Below are 19,812 nucleotides of genomic sequence, written 5' to 3'. Positions count from 1 at the left end.
TCTACTTCTCCTGCAGATCAGTTGTACTATTAATTTGTCTCGTCGAAATCTGCTATTCTGATGGTAAAAAATAACATGCTCCAGTCAAAAAAACCTAAGCTGATGCCTGTATCGGTTTTATCACTGAAGTTGCGACATCCCATTGCTGTTTGTTTCACGAACCTCTAGTCACGGGTTCGGCTAGATGTGAACAGATCACAAATGTCTGAAACGGTTGTCTAGGTGAGAGAAGATTACAGATGCCTTTAACGCGTCAAAAGTAATTTGAGGAGAAAAAGTTAGGCAGCTCCCCCTGTATCTGCATCTGCATCTACATCTACACTAAGCAACCACCTGACAGTGTCTGTCGGAGGGTACTTTTGCTACCATTATCCTATCACCCCTTCCCTGTTCCATCAGCGAATGGTGCGTGGGAAGAATGATTTTCGGGAAATGTCTATACTAGCTCTAACGTCTCGAATTTCCCGTGCTGTATGTGGGATGAAGTAATATGTTTTCCAACTCCTCGCGGAACGTACTCTCTCGGAATTTCGATAGTAAACATCTCCGTGATGCACAACGTCTCTCTTGTAACGTTGCCACTCGAGTTTGCTAAACATCTCCGTAACGCTGTCACGCTTACTAAACGACCTCCAGACGAAACCCGTCGCTCTTCCTTGGACCTTCTACATCTACATCTACATGGATACTCTGCAAATTACATTTAAGTGCCTGGCAGAGGGTTCATCGGACCATCTTCACAATTATCTTTTATTCCAATGTCGTACAGCGCACTGAAAGAAATAACACCTATATATTTCCGTACGAACTCTGATGTCCCTTATTTTATCACGATGATCGTTTCTCCCTATGTAGGGCGGCGTCAGCCAAATATTATTGCATTCGGAGGAGAAATCTGGTGATTGGAATTTCATGAGAGGATTCTGACGCAAAGAAAAACGCCTTTGTTTTAATGATGTCCATCCCAAATCATGTATCATTTCAGTGACACTATCTCCACTATTTCGCGATAATACAAAACGTGCTGCCCTTCTTTGAACTTTTTCGATGTACTCCGTCCGATGTACACCGCGCAACAGCATTATAAAAGAGGACGGACAAGCTTAGTGTAGGCAGTCTCCTTAGTAGATCTGTTTCATTTCTTAAGTGTCCTGCCAATAAAACGCAGTCTTTGGTTAGGCTTCCCCATAACATTTTCTATATGTTCCTTCCAATTTAAGTTGTTCGTAATTGTAATTCCTAGGTATTTAGTTGAATTTACGGCCATTAGATTTGACATTTAGGTGTAACCGAAGTTTAACGGATTTCTTTCAGCACTCGTGTGGATGACCTCACACGTTTCATTATTTAGGGTCAATTTCCATTTTTCGCACCATTTTCTAAATCGTTTTGCAATTTGCTTTGATTTTCTGATGACTTTACTAGTCGATAAGCGACAGCGTCATCTGCAAACAACCTAACGACTCCTCAGATTGTCTCCCAAATAGTTTACATAGATAAGGAAGATAACACTAACTTGGCGAACACTAGAAATCGCTTTTGTTTTACTCGATGATTTTCCGTCAGTTACTTCGAACTGTGACCTCTCTGACAGGAAATCACGAATCAAATCACATAACTGAGACGCTATTCCATAGGCACGCAATTTCACTACAAGCCATTTGTGTGGTACAGTGTCAAAAGCCTTCTGGGAATCCAGAAATACGGAATCAGTTTGAAATCCCTTGTCGATAGCACTCAAAACTTCGTGCGAGTAAAGAGCTAGTTGTGTTTCACAAGAACAATGTATTCAAAATCCGTGATGACTGTGCGTCAATAGACCGTTTTCTTCGAGGTAATTCATAATGTTCGAACGCAATATATGTTCCAAAACCCTGCTGGCTATCGACGTTAATGCTATGGGCCTGTAATTTAGTGGATTACTCCTACTACCTTTCCTGAATATTGGTGTGACCTGTGCAACTTTTCAGTCTTTGAGTACGGATGTTTCGTCGAGCGAACGGTTGTATATGATTGTTAAATATGGTGCTATCTCTTCCATTAGTACAACAAGGCAAGGATCCCAAACTGATGAGCAGAACTGAAGAATCAATCGAACAAGTGTTTTGTAAGCCACTAGTTTTGCGGATGAATTAAATTTCCTTAAGATTTTTCCAATGAATCTCAGTGTGGCATCTTTTTTCTTAAAATTTGTTGTATATGGTCTTTCCACTTGAGGACGCTCCAGATGATTAGTCCTGGATATTTTACGGTGGCTACTGTTTCCAGCAATATGTCACCAATTGTGTAATTGTACAGTAACGAAACTTGCAGCAGGAAGAAATACCTGTGTTACTAGGATTAAACGAAATTCCTTACTTGTGAATTACCTTAGGGTTATTGTTAATTTTCCACTATTGGCCAATTTCGGGTGTTACGCCATCGTCAAGCTGGAGTTTATGTTAATGAGGACAAGCCACCAATCTGTCCACTCACCAGCATACAGTGGGCAAACATAATACTTACGACAAGTAGTCACGCGAAAAATTGATACAAAGTTTAATGGCACTAGTAGATACGAGAACTCCGCCCAGTGCGAATCAACTACAATAAAATAAATTGTCATAGCATCGAAAATCATCAATCAGGTGTGATTACTTGTAAGTTTTATGGTTGCCCGGTGGTTGGGTATCTTCGTGGCATGTCCTCCTGCAAGTAATCTTCCGCTTGAGTTTTTGTCCTTTTGCGGCTGTTCCCAGCGGAGGTTCGAGTCCTCCCTCGGGCATGGGTGTGTGTGTTTGTCCTGAGGATAATTTAGGTTAAGTAGTTTGTAAGCTTAGGAACTGATGACCTTAGCAGTTAAGTCCCATACGATTTCACACACTTTTGAACATTTTTTTGTCCTTTCTTGGTAAATGTATGTTCAGTCTAGCTCCAGTTCCATGTTCCCAAACAGAGCTCCTTGTGCAGTAATTTCAATGTTAAAATCCCCAGGGTTTTGAACAGATCTTTACAGTGAGCTCCACTAATATTTTTGGTTATTATTCATATGATCATTTTCCGTAGTTTGAAAAGTGTGTTCACACTGTGTGCATTTGTTCCCCAGAAAAGAATTCCATAGCTCAGAATTGATTGTACTTGTAAATAGCAAGTAACTGAAAGACAATGGCTGTTACACATCGATGAAAGTGCTCTAAGGGCATAACTTGCTGATCACATTTTGTTTGCAAGTGTCTTTGTGTGTTCACATCACTTCAACTGAGACTCAATATTCATTCCCCCAAATTTGTGTTTGTTAGACGTTCTGTAAAGGCACCATATACATTTAACTCAACAGTGACATTTTCATTCCGTCATCTCTGGTCGAATGTTATGGCTTTTTTATGTTTGATGTCACTTTATTGCATATTGCCCAATTTCAAATTTACTTGAGGATTTCATTCGCTTTCTGTGCAAGAAGTTCTCTTGTTTCATCAGTCAGTAAAGAGAATTTTTTCTCCATGACTAACACTATTGAGAATCTCGTTGATGTATATTAGGAACATTACTGGCCCTAACATGCTATCCTCAGGAACTTTTATATTAATATATTTTGTTTCTGGTAAGTGTTTTACCAAAAGTTTAGACTTATTTGATGTATGTGTTATCTATACTCTTTGACCCAATTTGCTAGGATCAAGTTGTCAGCTATGTCTCTTATTTCCAACGCTTATAGCTTATTTAGTAGAACCTTGCGGTCAACGTCATCGAAAGCTTGGAAAGATCTAAATGTATGCCTGTGACACACTCATTTTTGTCAAGAGCATCAATTACCACTTTTGCGGATTCTACTATAGCTGATTCTGTGCTTCTACTATTTCGGAAACCAAATTGTGACTCGCTTAGAAGGTGTTATTCATTCAAGTAATTAATTAATCTGTATTTCATGATTGATTCTAATATTTTTTAGAATGGTGACAACAAGGAAATGGGCTGGTAGTTTTCTACGTTACTGCATTACCTTTCTTTAGCAGAGGGAAATCTGCTTCCCGTTTTAAGTAGTCTGGAAATTTGGCTGATGTGAATGATTCATTTATTATGTTCGTTAAAGGCGCTTGTATGCTCTGTGTGCATTTTCTCAGAACACACGTCGGTACTTCATGTAAGCACACTGACGTTTTATTTTTTAGGTTTGGTACAGCTTTATTGACTTCATGCTCTGTGACTGTTAGTAAAATATTTGTACTTAGTGCATGCTTATTTAGAGGTATACATTGGTTTTTGGGATTTTTTTTTAGAATTTGTCTGCATTACTTGAAAAATGCTCAATCGCTTAGTTTACTATGTGATATGGATCATTTGCTACTTTATCTCCATCCTTAAATAGTTGACAGGCCAAACAACAATGGAGGTTAGCACCAGCCGCTCCCGGCTACGTTTATGTATTTGTTATTATTTTTTTACCTATTTATTCGCTTTTGGGCCGTGCTTCTTCAGCTATCTTCAGTGGTGGAATGTCAGTTACGGTGATACGATCGTAAGGTCAGCAAAACCCCCTGTCACCAAGCGCAGATAATCTCCGACCCGATCGGAAATCGAACCCTGGCCCCTCTGCTTAGCAATCCATCGTGCTAGCAGCGCAGATACTGAGGCGGACAGGCTGTGTTTACTTCGAACTTCAGACCATTTCTTGGATATTTTTGCGAGAAAAGTTTCAACGCGAGCCTGAACAAGGGTTATATCATGTATTTGTCTAGCCAAGAGTTTTAGATAGCCGGTAAAACGTATGTCATTTCTTTTACGAAAATGCGTACTTATCTCAGTATCTAGGTTGATACGAGTGTTTAGGTGAATTACATGCGCAACAGTATCATCTAACCCAGTGCCCTTTATCATATGCCGAAAAACTCGTTTCGATATCTTGAAAAGTTTGAGCAACAAAAAGGTGTGGAACTTTAGGGGATTCGCACTGTACACTTCACAAGCCACTGTGCACTGCTGTGCAGTGCGTGGCGCTTCGTACCAACTTTAGCCGTTATCTGTCATATTCAATTCGCATATTAAGCGAGTGAAAAATGAATGACTGTAGTCCTCTCTACTTTCATGTCTGTCTTATCTTATTCTCATCGTCTCAAAGCGATCGATACGCTGGTGACGGAAGAATATTCACACAATATTCGTCGAATAACAGTTCTCCAAATTTACCCAATAGGGCTACGGGAGAACTACTTTCAGGGATTATAGTTTCCCCGTAGTAGACGATCCTACGTGTTCCGATGTTGACCCAGCGACATTGTGAATTACGACTGAGGGGACACGGGATCAATGAGACTGGAGAGTGTATTATTGGAAACATACACTAATCACCAACACACAATAAACAGTTGCTCAGCGAGAAGGTACACTGAGGTAACGTGGGATGGGAGAGATATGCAAGTAAGAGATGCGGTATTATCGAGTACACGAGGTATAAAAGAGCAGTGCACAGGTGAAGTTGCCATTGGTACTCAAGTGATTCGTATGAAAAGGTCTCCACCGTGATTATGGCCGCACGACGGGAATTAAGAGAGTCTGAACGCGGAACTGATAGTTGGAGATAGATGCATGGGACATTCCATTTCGGAAATCGTTAGGGAATTCAGTTTTCTGAGATCCATAGTGCACCAAGAGTACCACGTTTCAGGCATTAGCTCTCACTGCGGACAACTCATTGGTCGACAGCCTTCACTTAACGGCCGAGAGCAGCGGCGTTTGCGTAGAGTTGTCAGTGGTAACAGACCAGCAACACTGCGCGAAATAACCGCAGAAAGCAAAGTGGGACGTACGACAAACGAATTCGTTAGCACAGAGCGACGAAATGTGGCGTTAATGGGCTATGGCGGGAGACGATCGACGCGAGTGCCTTTGGTAACAGCACGACATCGCCTGAAGCGCCTCTCATGACCTCGTGACCATATCGGTTTGACCCAAGACGACTGGACAATCGCGGGCTGATCACGTGAGTCCAGATTCCAGTTGGTAAGAGTCAATGGTAGGATTCGAGTGTGGCGCAGACCCCACGATGCCATGGGCCCAAGTTGTCAACAAGACACTGAGCAAGCTGTGTAATGCAGAACATAGATAATGCTGATAACAGTAGGCAAGAGCGTTGTACCTGAAAGACAGTAGAAATACTTGATGTTTCCTGGTTCAGTGTTTCAGTGGTAGCGGCCGATTTTAAGATCACATGAAGGTATGCGCATAAGAGACAGCCGTAAGCAGTTCCGGCCTTGGTCAAATTCTTGCCATCATTTCTCTGCGTCTGAATGCAATGCATTGTTTGATCCATATACCGCGAGAATTTTGCAGAGCATCTATGTACTATTTAGACTTTTGCCCACAAGAATGGTAATGTGACGCGTACTCCAGTTTTGAGTACGTTTAACTACCCATATTGCAGCAGAACTGTGTCTGCTGCGGGAAGCCTACGGCATGTACTACCTACCGATAATGCGCTGCTATAACACAATGTTTTTATTGTGGAACGTTATGTGTAACTTATTTACTGAAGTCCCAATTAACATAATTGAACAACGTAATACACGTACGACGTGTCTCAGAGGGAGAGACGATTTTTAGATCTAGCAAAAACCAAAACTTACGGTTAAGGAGGCAACATTACTCACACAAAAACATACAGATAAAACAGTTTCTGAGTCAGTCACTTGTTTATTTTGCCACTACGCGTTTCGATGGTTCACATCATCGTCTTCAGGTGGAGAACTGCTTACTTACATGGCTGGTGTTGGTGAAGAGTACAGATGTCTTTTGACAGTCGCAGACCAAGGGCAGTGTAGATTATTTTGCGTCTTTTGCTAATGGCAAAAATTGTTGACTTAGAAAAGGCACTTTAGAGGTTAAAAGACATGAATTTCTGACAGTGAATTGTACTTACAGCGGCGTAGAGTTGTAAAAGATCTGCACACTGTTGCAGTCAAGATAAATTTTCATCCTCTGGCACATACAAAAGCATATGTAGTAAACGCCCGGCTTAGTACATGGGTCAAACAGGCCGTAAATTCCTCACCAGATTCAAAGAATACATCAACGCCTTCCGATACAACACACCACACATACCTGCAACAGCCTCCCATATAAAGAATCCAGGGCATCCATTTAACGATATAGAAAGCAACCTTGAAATACTACTTGCTATATGAAGAAACAGAAATCTGAATAAACAGAAAAAACCTTAGGGAACATCTACTCGATGACAATAGTGAAACAGGCTCAAACACCATTTTTAAAAGCTTTGACAAAGTACTAAAAGCATTCTCATAATTTGCAGTTTTAATGCACAGTAATTAATGTAATCACTCCCATTCGTCCCTCAATAAGTTCAAACTACAATATATATGTATAATCTGTTTTAATCTTTTATATATAAGAAATTAATATAATAACTGAAGTGTGCTCATGTCTCTATTCAAGAGCAGCCCATTGAAATTTTTTAAAACAAAAGGAAAACATATTAATGTACATCTATATTTAATCATCTTTTTGTATCCAGTGCTGCAGCACATTTACATTAAAAATAAAAAAAATGTACATATATTAGTTGGTTGGTTTGTGGGATTAAAGGGACCAGACTACATATATTAGTATAATAACGGAGTTGTGCACACGTCAGCATTCTGATGCAGCCCATTCATTTATTTAAAAAAAGAAGAACATATTTTTGTTGAAACCATTTAATTTTGTGTCACTGTATCTAATGTAAACAAACATATTTGTAACATGTACAACTTCTTTGAAACAACAGTATAAATGCAATGTGCAGTAAAGAGGACACACATCAGGTAGCAGCATGAAGACCTTTTACAACTCTACCGTCCCTGTAAATTCAATTCACTGTCAGAAATTAATGTTTTTTAACCTCTAAAGTGCTTTTTCTAAAATCAACGATTTTTTATCATAAACAAAAGACGCAAAAGAACCTACACTGGTGTTGGTCCGGTAATTGTGAAAAGCCGTCTATACTCTTCACCAACATCAGCCATGTAAATAAACAATTCTCCATCCATCGAAACGCAGAGTGGCAAAATAAACAAGTGACTGGCGCAGAAATAGTTTCATTTGTTTTGGTGAACAGTCGCAGCCCTCATAATGCCGTCCCTTAGGGATGAAATATTCAAAACATATAGAGACACGTTTATCCAGTGTTATATATACAAACAGTAGTGGTGCTATATTGTGTCCAAGAGCCCCAATCACCGTATTTCTCCACCAGAATCCGCTCCGTACCCGCGCTCCCAGAAATTGAACAGAAACACATCGATTAAAGATAGGGGAGTGAATTTTAAGCGGAATGACGACATAAAACGAGTCATAGGAAAGGCAAATGCCAGACCGAAGATGAGTGGAAAAATCTGCAAGAAGTGTGGTCAACACACGAAAGAGGTATTTTACAAAACCACTCGTTCGGTCGATACCTGAATACTGCTGCTCAATTTGGACCCTTCATCAGGTAGGATTGATAGAAGAAATGGAGAAGACACAAAGAGTATCCGCAGATTTCGCAACAGGTTCATTTAGGAATCGCGAAAGCGTCTCGAAAATGCTCAAAAATTGGTTCAAATGGCTCTGAGCACTATGGTACTTAACATCTGAGGTCATCAGTCCCCTAGAACTTAGAACTACTTAAACCTAACTAACCTAAGGACATCACACACATCCATGCCCGAGGCAGGATTCGAACCTGCGACGGTAGTGGTCACGCGGTTCAAGACTGAAGCTCCTAGAACCGCTCGGTCACACCGGCCGGCCGAAAATGCTCGTCCATCTTCAGTGGCAGATGCTGCAAGAGAGCTACTGTGCACCACTGTGTGGTTTCCTTTAACATTCAGAGAGAGTGCGTTCCTGGAAGAGTCAACCACGATATTGCTTCCTCCTAAATACATCTCGCGGAAAGATCATGAAAGAAAAATAGAGAGACTGGAAAAAGTTGGAAATTTGTGGTAAGTACCTATGGGACGAAACTGCTGAGGTCATCGGTCCCTAGGCTTACGCACTACTTAATCCAACTTAAACTAGCTTACGCTAAGGACAACACACACACCCATGCCCGAGGGAGGACTCGAACCTCCGACGGGGGGTGGGGGGTGGGGGGGGGAGCCGCGCCAACCGTGGCAAGGCGCAAAGACCGCACGGCTAGCCCGCGCGGCAAAGAGACTGGAAGTAACGCGAGGGCCTACCAACAATCCTTATTCTCCCACACGCTTCGCGACTGAGTGAAGCGACAGTGGTACAAGAATTATCCTTCATCACACGTAGTAAGCTGTCTTATACAGCACAGATTTAAAAGCAGACGTAGGGATTGATGATTATATGAAAGGAAATAAAACAGAAATTAAGTCATCAGAGCGAATTTTCGTTGTGGATTTTTCATATTTTAGTTTATTCTGAAAAAAAAAACTAGTTTTGCTAATACAGTTACACAACTTTTTTATTCTTCGATAGTAAATCTTTATTTATAATTCTTATCTTGTCGCAGTCGCTGTTTTTAACATAGTAGAGGCTTTTCTTTTTTCTTTTTTTAAGGAAACTCATATTGAAAACACCGACGTCTGATAGGGTGAATCCATTTATATATTTAGCACTTTCGATCCAAAACTTCTTAGCATCGCTCTTGGTAGACATTCATGACGTCGGAAACGAGGAATGTCTTGAGTTAGTTAGTATAAGGTGAGTCCTTCTTTAAAGATTTTTGTTTTCGAAAACCCCATTTCTAACGAAATATAATGTGAGCATATCTCTTGGGTATATTAACTCCAGCTTCATTATAAAAACGTAAAGCAAACTTAACTCTGTAAGTGTAAAAATTTGTCAACCTAACTTGGAGAGGCACTTGTAGAACCTCAAATATACATAATTTGACCCACCTTAACTTCTGCATTGTATTTTGTGCTTAAATAGCAGCAAACGAATAAAGCTTTTATACGGCAACAAGGATGTTATCCTTGGAGAGTACATGAACTGGCCCACACTTATCAGTAGTTAGATAAGAACCTTCACTACTGAGTAATTTACTCCTCCAGACACCGACAATTATACACTAGTGTGCAAAACGTAAGGGCGAAACTAACTTTCGCATGATGTTGGGTTGGGTTGTTTGGGGGAAGAGACCAAACAGCGAGATCATCGGTCTCATCGGATTAGTGAAGGACGGGGAAGGAAGTCGGCCATGCCCTTTCAAAGGAACCATCCCGGCATTTGCCTGGAGCGATTTAGGGTAATCACGGAAAACCTAAATCAGGATGGCCGGACGCGGGATTGAACCGTCGCATGATGTCACTGCCATGTGACATAGCTCAATGGAACTTGAACAGAACATGGAAATAACTGCTACAGTGCCGTACGGTACAATACAGAAGGTAGTTAAAAGAAATACGGCATATAACGAACAGAAATTACACAGAAAATACTTACACTGAAGTCACCGCCGTTATAATGGTTCTCTGGACATAAGGCGGGACGTGGTTCTTAATGGGCAGTGTGATCACCAAGGACTGCACCGCATTGTCATCCATAAAAATGAAGTCAGACCGAATGCAGCCCTGAACAGATGTACGTGAGAAGGTGTACAGTGTCACAATAACGTTGACCAGTTAGCATAGGGTGTTCAAAGATGTGGAGGTCAATATGCCCATGCAACATTATGCTTCCCCAAACCATAGCTTCTAGACCACCGAAAAGATCATTTTCGTCAATGCTGGACGTACCCTCATACTTCGAGAGGTAGAAACACATAATACATTCAGAAACACTGTCGAATATGATCTTTTTGGTGGCCCATGTGTTATAGTATGGGAAGCTATTTACACAGGCATACTGACTTACAAATCTCTGAACACGGTTCACTCACCGGTCAATGTTATTGTGACACTGCACCACTTCTCCATGTGCGTTTTTTCAGGATGCATTCTGCCTTAACTTCGTTTTTATCGAATACAACGCGAGACCGCATCGAACAGCGCAGGTAGAGGAGTCTTGGGACGAGAGGACAGTCGGCGAATGGAATGGTCTACCCGCTCCCCCGACTTAAATCGTATCGAGCACAACTCGGATGCGTTGGTGAGACATATTGCACCCTGTCCGCATGCACCAACGAGCATCCAGCAGTTATCAAGTGCGCTGGTGGATGAATGGAACGCCCTACAACAGAAACGAACCTTGTGGCCGGCACGGGGCCATGTTGCATAGCATGCAATGCCGCATGGTGATCACACACCCTATTGAGAATCATGTCCTGCTTTCTGTGATGTGCAGAGGATCACCACGAATTGCGGTGAGTTCAGTATAATTGTCATCATTTATGTTTAATGCTATTTTGTCTGAACCTGACATGGTGAGACCGTGGCTGTGTACAATTAATGTAGGTTGATTCCTTCAAAGAAGAAGACAGCAACCAGCCACTTTTAATAATACTATATATTTAAGTAAATAGCGCCGTAACCGGCTTCGAACTGACAAGTTCATCATCAGACGGCTGTTCACAAGATGCAGTTTACATAATTGTCGGTTTTCGATTTTTATTCTCCCATTGTAGCGAAATATTTTTGGTGTGTTGGTGCCATCGAAAATTCCGCGAAATGTTGTTGCGATTTGCAGGATTGTATTTTTGAAATACTGTAAAGTATATGCAGCGCTTATATATATATATATATATATATATATATATATATATATATATATATATAGGGTGGTCCATTGATAGTGACCGGGCCCAATATCTCACGAAATAAGCATCAAACGAAAAAACTACAAAGAACGAAACTCGTATAGCTTGAAGGCGAAAACAAGATGGCGCTATGGTTGGCCCGGTAGATGGCGCTGCCATAGGTCAAACGGATATCAACTGCGTTTTTTTCTAAAAAGGAAACCCATTTTTATTACATATTCGTGTAGTACGTAAAGAAATATGAATGTTTTAGTTGGACCACTTTTTTCGCTTTGTGATAGATGGCGCTGTAATAGCCACAAACGTATATGTACGTGGTATCACGTAACATCCCGCCAGTGCGGACGGTATTTGCTTCGTGATACATTACCCGTGTTCTAATGGACCGTTTACCAGCTGCGGAAAGGTCGATATCGTCTTGATGTATGGCTATTGTGATCAAAATGCCCAACTGGCGTGTGCTATGTGTGCTGCTCGGTATCCTGGGCGACCTTATCCAAGTGTCCGAACCGTTCGTCGGATAGTTACGTTATTCAAGGAAACAGGAAGTGTTCATTCACATGTGAAACGTCATCCACGACCTGCGACAAATGATGATGCCAAAGTAGGTGTTTTAGCTGCTGTCGCAGCTAATCCGCACATCAGTAGCAGACAAACTGCACGAGAATCGGGAATCTCAAAAATGTTGGTGTTGAGAATGCTACATCAACATCGATTGCATTCGTACCATATTTCTATGCACCAGGAATTGCATGGCTACGACTTTGAACGTCGTGTACAGTTCTGCCACTGGGCACCAGAGAAATTACGGGACGATGACAGATGTTTTGCACGCCTGCTCTTTAGCGACGAAGCGTCATTCATCAACAGCGGTGACGTAAACCGGCATAACATGCACTATTGGGCAACGGAAAATCCACGATGGCTACGACAAGTGGAAAATCAGCGACCTTGGCGGGTTAATGTATGGTGCAGCATTATGGGAGAAAGTATAATTGGCCCCCATTTTATTGATGGCAATCTAAATGGTGCAATGTATGCTGATTTCCTACGTAACGTTCTACCGATGTTACTACAAGATGTTTCACTGCATGATAGAATGGCGATGTACTTCCAACATGATGGATGTCCGGCACATAGCTCGCGTGCGGTTGAAGCGGTATTGAATAGAACATTTCATGACAGGTGGATTGGTCGTCGAAGCACTATACCATTGCCCGCACGTTCACCGGATCTGACGTCCCCCGATTTCTTTCTGTGGTGAAAGTTGAAGGATATTTGCTATCGTGATCCACCGACAACGCCTGACAACATACGCCAGCACATTGTCAATGCATGTGCGAACATTACGGAAGGCGAACTACTCGCTGTTAGAAGGAATGTCGTTACACATATTGCCAAATGCATTAAGGTTGACGGACATCATTTTGCGCATTTATTGCATTATTATGGTATTTACAGGTAATCACGCTGTAAGAGCATGCGTTCTCAGAAATGATCAGTTCACAAAGGTACCGTACATGTATCACATTGGAACAACCGAAATAAAATGTTCAAACATACCTACGTTCTGTATTTTAATTTAAAAAACCTACCTGTTACCAACTGTTCGTCTAAAATTGTGAGCCATATGTTTGTGACTATTACAGCGCCATCTATCATAAAACGAAAAAAGTGGTCCAACTAAAACATTCGTATTTCTTTACGTACTACACGAATATGTAATAAAAATGGGGGTTCCTATTTAAAAAAAAACTCAGTTGATATCCGTTTGACCTATGGCAGCGCCATCTACCGGGCCAACCATAGCGCCATCTGCTTTCTCCCTTCAAGCTAGACGAGTTTCGTACTTTGTAGTTTTTTCGTTTGACGCTTATTTCGTGAGATATTTGGCCTGGTCACGATCAATGGCCTACCCCGTATATGCAAACCACATAAGTGCTACATATACTTTGCTATATTTCAAACATACAATACTGCAGCTTCGAAACAAATTTTCGCGGACTTTTCGGTGGCACCAACACACCAAAAATATTTCGCTATAGTAGGAGAATAAAAATAGAAAACTGACGATTATGTAAACTGCATCTTGTGAATCTTGTGAACAGCCATCTGATAAAGAACTTGTTAGTTCGAAACCGGTTACGGCGCTGTTTACTTAAATGCTGGATGCTGGATGCTGTCTTCTTCTTTGTAAGAATCAACGTACATTCATTTATGTTTGTTTCATTGCGCATTCCTTTTAGTTACCTTCTGTACTGTACTGTACTACGGCAGTTCTTCCTACGTACGGTCCTAGTTTCATCTAGCTATGTTACTGGCAGTGGCACACCATGCGGAAGTTACTTTCGTCCGTACGTTTTGCACACCAGTGTGCACTGAGAATTAGTTTAATATGGAGCACGGCTGTACTATAGATAATTTGAACATCTCTGCAGTATCAGTGCATATTTATAAGAACTAGACTAATGTGTGTGTACGACTCTCTTCTGTACTGTTTAAGGGAAAAAATACGTATATACTTATTCCTCTCATGAAACGCTGGGTTGATACAAATTAATTCTTGTACGCCGGGCTATTACATCCGTAACTCCGCGATATCTGCTTAAGGAAGAAAAACAACAACGACAACAACAAACGAAAGGGTGTTGCCACTGGGTCAATCAGACGAGCGGGAAAGGTACGGAACCACAGGAGCTTTAAAAAAAAATAAAATAAAAAAAAAATAAAAAAAGACCGTAAAATGTGTAAGTAATATTAACAACGCTTACAAAGAGAGCGTGGTCTGTCGGTATGACATGTTTTCCAGCAGAGTTCTTCAGGTGACATAACGACAAGTGGCTGACTTTCGGAACCTGCCATTCAAGGCTACCGACTCGCCGATTACGTCGAATGGGAAGCCTGTTTTCGTGCAACCGGTATTTTTGCTCGATTCTTGCACGTGAATCCTGCACGTGATCCGGTAGCAGAACAAACCGGTCCAATGGTCGTGAGCCAAAATTGGCTGCAGTGGATGCGGTTATCAGGAATTGCAGTGGACCGGTGCCAGCAGGGTAATGGCCGTGGGTACTAATGCAGGATAGGCGTCATTGTACACCGTTCGTTGTCGCGGCTTGTATTATCGGGCCAGTCAGAGGCACTATGAGGCCAGGAAAGAAAGAAGACAGCAATTACATGTACTCTACTGAGCGGATCGTTCCGATAATCATCTGAAGGATCTTGGCGCAGTAGATAATGCTGGCATGTTCCTTGACCTCCGGGAGGCGTTCGATAGAGTCCCGTACTGTAGCCTACCTTAAGGGGAGCCGGAACGATGGAAATGACAAAATTAACGTTTTTTCGTTTTTCTAATTATAAAATTATTTGGAGTTTTCTGAATAAAACAAGTTTCACCCCTCTAAGTGAATTCTAAGTGTGTTTTTTATCGCTGCAAAGTTGACGTGCCGCGTAAACGGTTGTAGCGAGTTGGTTGGCACCTCTGACGGCGCCGCTCGCTGGCTGCCAGCAGGGTATCTTTGCGAAATTAGACACTGTTTTGTTTTCCAATTTTGTATGGCTTTATATCTGTGACAAGTGACTGTTCCTATCGGTAAACATAAACGCTGTACTGTGTGTGTTGACTTGTGGAGTTTGCTTTGTGTTGTTTAGCTGTTCAATTTTGCGTATTTGACGAATTTTGCTCGTACATGTTTTACGTATTTGGTTTGTGGATATCAATATGTCCCGTTTCAGCAATATGTCACGTTTCAGCAATATGTCCCGTTGCTTAAGAAAAGGCACAATGAGTGGAAGAAGAAATCTTTTGTTGTTTCGAAGGGAGATGCTGCTCAGACTGCTTCACTGACTACTCCAAATGAATGTGATAGAACTTCTTCCAGCAAGAAACTTTGTGACAGCAAAGAAAAATTTGAAAACTATGAAAGTGACAGTAATGATGTGAATGAAATAACATTTCCTTGCTCTCTAATATTTTGAAACATAACGTATTATGCCAAGTTTGCAAAGAAAGGGGACTGGAATTGAAAATAACTTCACACATTGGTTTGGCATGTAAAATGTTATTGAAGTGTGACAAATGTGCTGCAGACGTTTCGTTTTCTTATTCTAACAGTATTCCTCGTAGTGGTAGTAGTGGAAAGAAGGTGTATGATATAAATGTTAGGCTAGTGTATAGGTTGCGTTGCATTGGCAAGGGCAGTGCTGCAGGGACAATGTTACGTGAAATTATGAACTTTGCCAAAACCACCAACCGAGTTTGGACTTTATAATGAATTGGTGGGATCTTCTGTTGAAGATATTGCTCAAGAAACAATGAAGAAAGCAGTTGAAGAAGCTGTGACAGATGATGGGAATTATAGATATTTAACTGTGGCTTTAGATGGATCATGACAACGTAGAGGTCATAAATCTCTAAATGAAGTTGTGACAGCTACCAGTGGAGACAGTTGCAAAGTAATTGATGTTGCTATTCTCTCAAAACATTGTAAATGCAAGGGCAATACCAAGGACGAAAATAGTGAAAGATGTGAAGCAAATTTTCACGGCACAAGTGGAGCGATGGAAGTAGAGGGAGTGAAAGCAATTTTTTCCAGATCACAGGAGTGGTATAATGTATGACACACTAACTATCTAGGATATGGTGATTCTAAGGGATATAAACCTGTAGAGGAACTCAAACCTCATGGCAATGAAATTCACATTAAAAAACAGGAGTGCATTGGACATGTGCAGAAGCGCATGGGGGCTCGCTTGTGCAAACTAAAGCAGACATTAAGATCCCAGAAGCTTGGTGATGGTAAGACACTTGGAGGAAGAGGAAGATTGACAGATGAAGCAATTGATAGATTGCAGGGGTATTATAAGTGTGCAGTTAGGCAAAATACAAGAAGCATTGAGCATATGAGGAGAGCAATATGGCCATAATTTTTTCATACTGCATCAATAAATGAGCACCCACAACATGCACTGTGCTCCACATGGCATAAGTACCAATCAGGAAAGGAATATGCCCGTAAAAACAGTTTGCCAAATGCTGTAATTGATGTAATTAAGCCTATATTCAGAGATTTATCACAGCCAAGTTTATTGGAAAAGTGTTTACACGGGAAAACACAAAATCCAAATGAAAGTGTAAGTAATTTAATTTGGATTAGGATTCCCAAAAGAGTGTTTGTACAGATAAAAACATTGCATTTTGGAGTGTATGATGCAGTGGCAACATACAGTGAAGGAAACATTATCAAATGTGATGTGCTGAAACGTTAGGTTTCCAGCCAGGACACACCACCATTTCCACAATGCGCCTAATTGATGAAGAAAGACTAAGAGGTGCAGGAAGATGAGACAAAAGCCTACAACATGCAGCAAAAGGGAAGAATAGACCAGTGAAAACTAAACTAACACTGGAAAAAGAAGAGGATGCTGATAATCCATCATATGGGGCAGGAATGTATTAAAAAACTTTGGAAGCCATTTCTCGTAACTTTAAAATTTTCATCTTTGAGGAACATTTTCTCAAAAACTGCTAACAGTATATTAATTAAATTTATACACAATATTGTTTACTTCTTTTCCTTCATTTTTATAACAAATTGTAAAAAAAATATTGTATAATTCAAGGGTTATAGAAGAAAAAGTGGAAAATTTTAGAGAAAAAATAAGCATCTATTTAAAAAAATTGTAAAACAAAAACCAATAAATATTTCTTAACGTGGCATCATAACTTTGTAGAGAAATATTCACTGAACATGTAGTACAAATTTCAGAGCAATATGTTTAATGGTTTTAGAAAAAATGTTCCTTCTATTTGCTAAAATTAACGTGGAGGAGATGGATCGTTCCGGCTCCCCTTAACAGACGACCGGAACAACTTTGCGATCAGATTCATGGCTTCCAAGCAGACAGAACGCAATGCGTCGTTGTTAATATAGTGAAATCATAGGATATAAAAGAAATTTTGCAAGTGTCCCAAAGTAATGTTACAGAGCCGCTACTTAGATGGATACCGTGCGAAACTCCGTGGTGTTTTTTGTTGATGATGCTGTTTTATGTCGGAAAGTCGCACGGTAGACAGTTGTAACGAAATACAGGAAGACCTGCAGAAAATCGACTCGTGGTGCAGGGACTGGCAGTTGAGCTTCAACAAAATTAAAGATGACAGAATGAGCATGAGTGAGGCGAAATACCCGTTAGTGTTTGATTCCGTAGTTGGGGATAAATCACCGGCAACAGCGTTAACCTCAAAATATCTGGGCGCAACCGTTCAGAACGACGTAAAGTCTAACGATCTCGTAATACTATGAGCGGCGTTTCAGATTGATGTACATTTCATTTTCTTTCCCATCATTCATGGTGCGCCATTTTTTTAACCATCATTGCAGTTGCAAGTATGTAGTACTTTGGTCTAACTGTAGGTTACAGGAAAATCACTAGAAGAGTAACCCCTCCACAGTACAGCCCAATTTCCCAAAGGCTGTCGTTACATGAGCAGAGAAGATGGTGTGTAAAGATGAAGGATAGCTCTGGACGACGTGTAAGAGCAGGATAAAAATACTGCGGATAATCACATCTGCTTTGGTGACAGTGAGTGGAGTGCTCTTACAACACGACAACGCTCGACACACTCGAATCGGAAATCTACGGCCGCCATCGCAGAAACGGCGTTCCACGTACTGACGCATCCACCGTATTCTCCTGACTTGGCCCCTTCTGATTACCGCCTATTCGAGGTTATGAAGCAACCTCTGCGCGTACATTCCACAGACGTCCGGGAACTGCTAGCAGCTGTCCCCCAGTGGGTGCGGCGGACTCCAGAAAAGTGGTTTGGGAGAGACGTACAGAAGTCAAAAGGGCCAAGCCAGCAGAATGCGGAGGGTCTGGCAGTACCTGGAACCCTATTTCAGCGATGGCAGCCGTGTTTTCCCAACTGGTGTGGGAACGAGCGTTGTTGTGTTGCAAGAGCACTTTTCGGGGCGGTGTACGCTCTCCACTCAATGCCACTTATGAATTTCCACTGTCTTTATACCCTCTTGCGCCATACTTGACGATCACGCACCATGCTGCAGCGACAGCAGCTGGGGTTACACTTCTAGTGATCGTGCTGCCACCTGCGGTTAGACCAAAGTACTACATGCTTGCAACTGAAATGATGAGTTAAATGGCGCACCATGAATCATGAGAATAAATAAAGTATAAATCAGTATGGAATGCCCCTCATAGCTGTAGGCGAAGCAGCTGCCAAGCTGAAATTAATAAGAAGAACCATAAGGAAAAGTAATTCACCCACGAAGGACATATCTTACAAAACCACGGTTCGATAGATCCTTGAGTGTCTCTCGTCCGATTTGCAACTCTTATTACGTAGGATTGATAGAAGAGATAAAAAAGATCCAAAGAAAAGCGGCAGGTTTCGTCTCGTCTTCTTTTAATAAGGGCGAAAGCGTCACGGCGATGCTAATCAAACTCTAGTTTCAGACGCCACACGAGATAGTTGTGAATCACCATGGTTTACTGTTAAAATTCCGAGAGCGTACGTTCCAACAAGAGATAAGCAATACGTTACTTCCTTCCAAGTACGTCATACAAAACGATCAGTGCGGGAGAATTACAGAAAGTAGAGCACATAGAAAGGCTTACCTACACGTTACCGTTCGGAATTCGAACAGGAAACGCGGTGGACCATCCTCCGCCACACACCGACAGCTACATCATAGGCAGCATTGTCTTCGCGAGAAGACAGCTTGACAGGTACCGTTTAATTGGTTAAACGCGATGCCTCCTTGTCAGGTGCGATTCACAATGGCTATCGTGCCTACAAAAAGAGAATGTCGTAGATCTTCTAAGGCTGTTTAGAAAAGGCTAAACAGAGATTTGAACAGCTGTTTTCTTCCCTCGGTAGCGCCTGTAGAGAACATAGACTTGCAGAAAATCTGAATTGCACACGCTACCACAAAGTCGCATCTCATCGCTAATGGTTGGTCGGTTGGTTTTGGGGAAGGAGACCAGACAGCGTGGTCATCGGTCTCATCGGATTAGGGAAGGATGGGGAAGGAAGTCGGCCGTGTCTTTTCAGAGGAACCATCCCGGCATTTGCCTGGAGTGATTTAGGGAAATCACTCATCGCTAATGACCCTGCT

The sequence above is a fragment of the Schistocerca nitens genome, chromosome 8 (genome assembly GCF_023898315.1).
Source record: "Schistocerca nitens isolate TAMUIC-IGC-003100 chromosome 8, iqSchNite1.1, whole genome shotgun sequence".
NCBI lineage: Eukaryota > Metazoa > Arthropoda > Insecta > Orthoptera > Acrididae > Schistocerca > Schistocerca nitens.
This window is presented reverse-complemented; position numbering follows the sequence as displayed.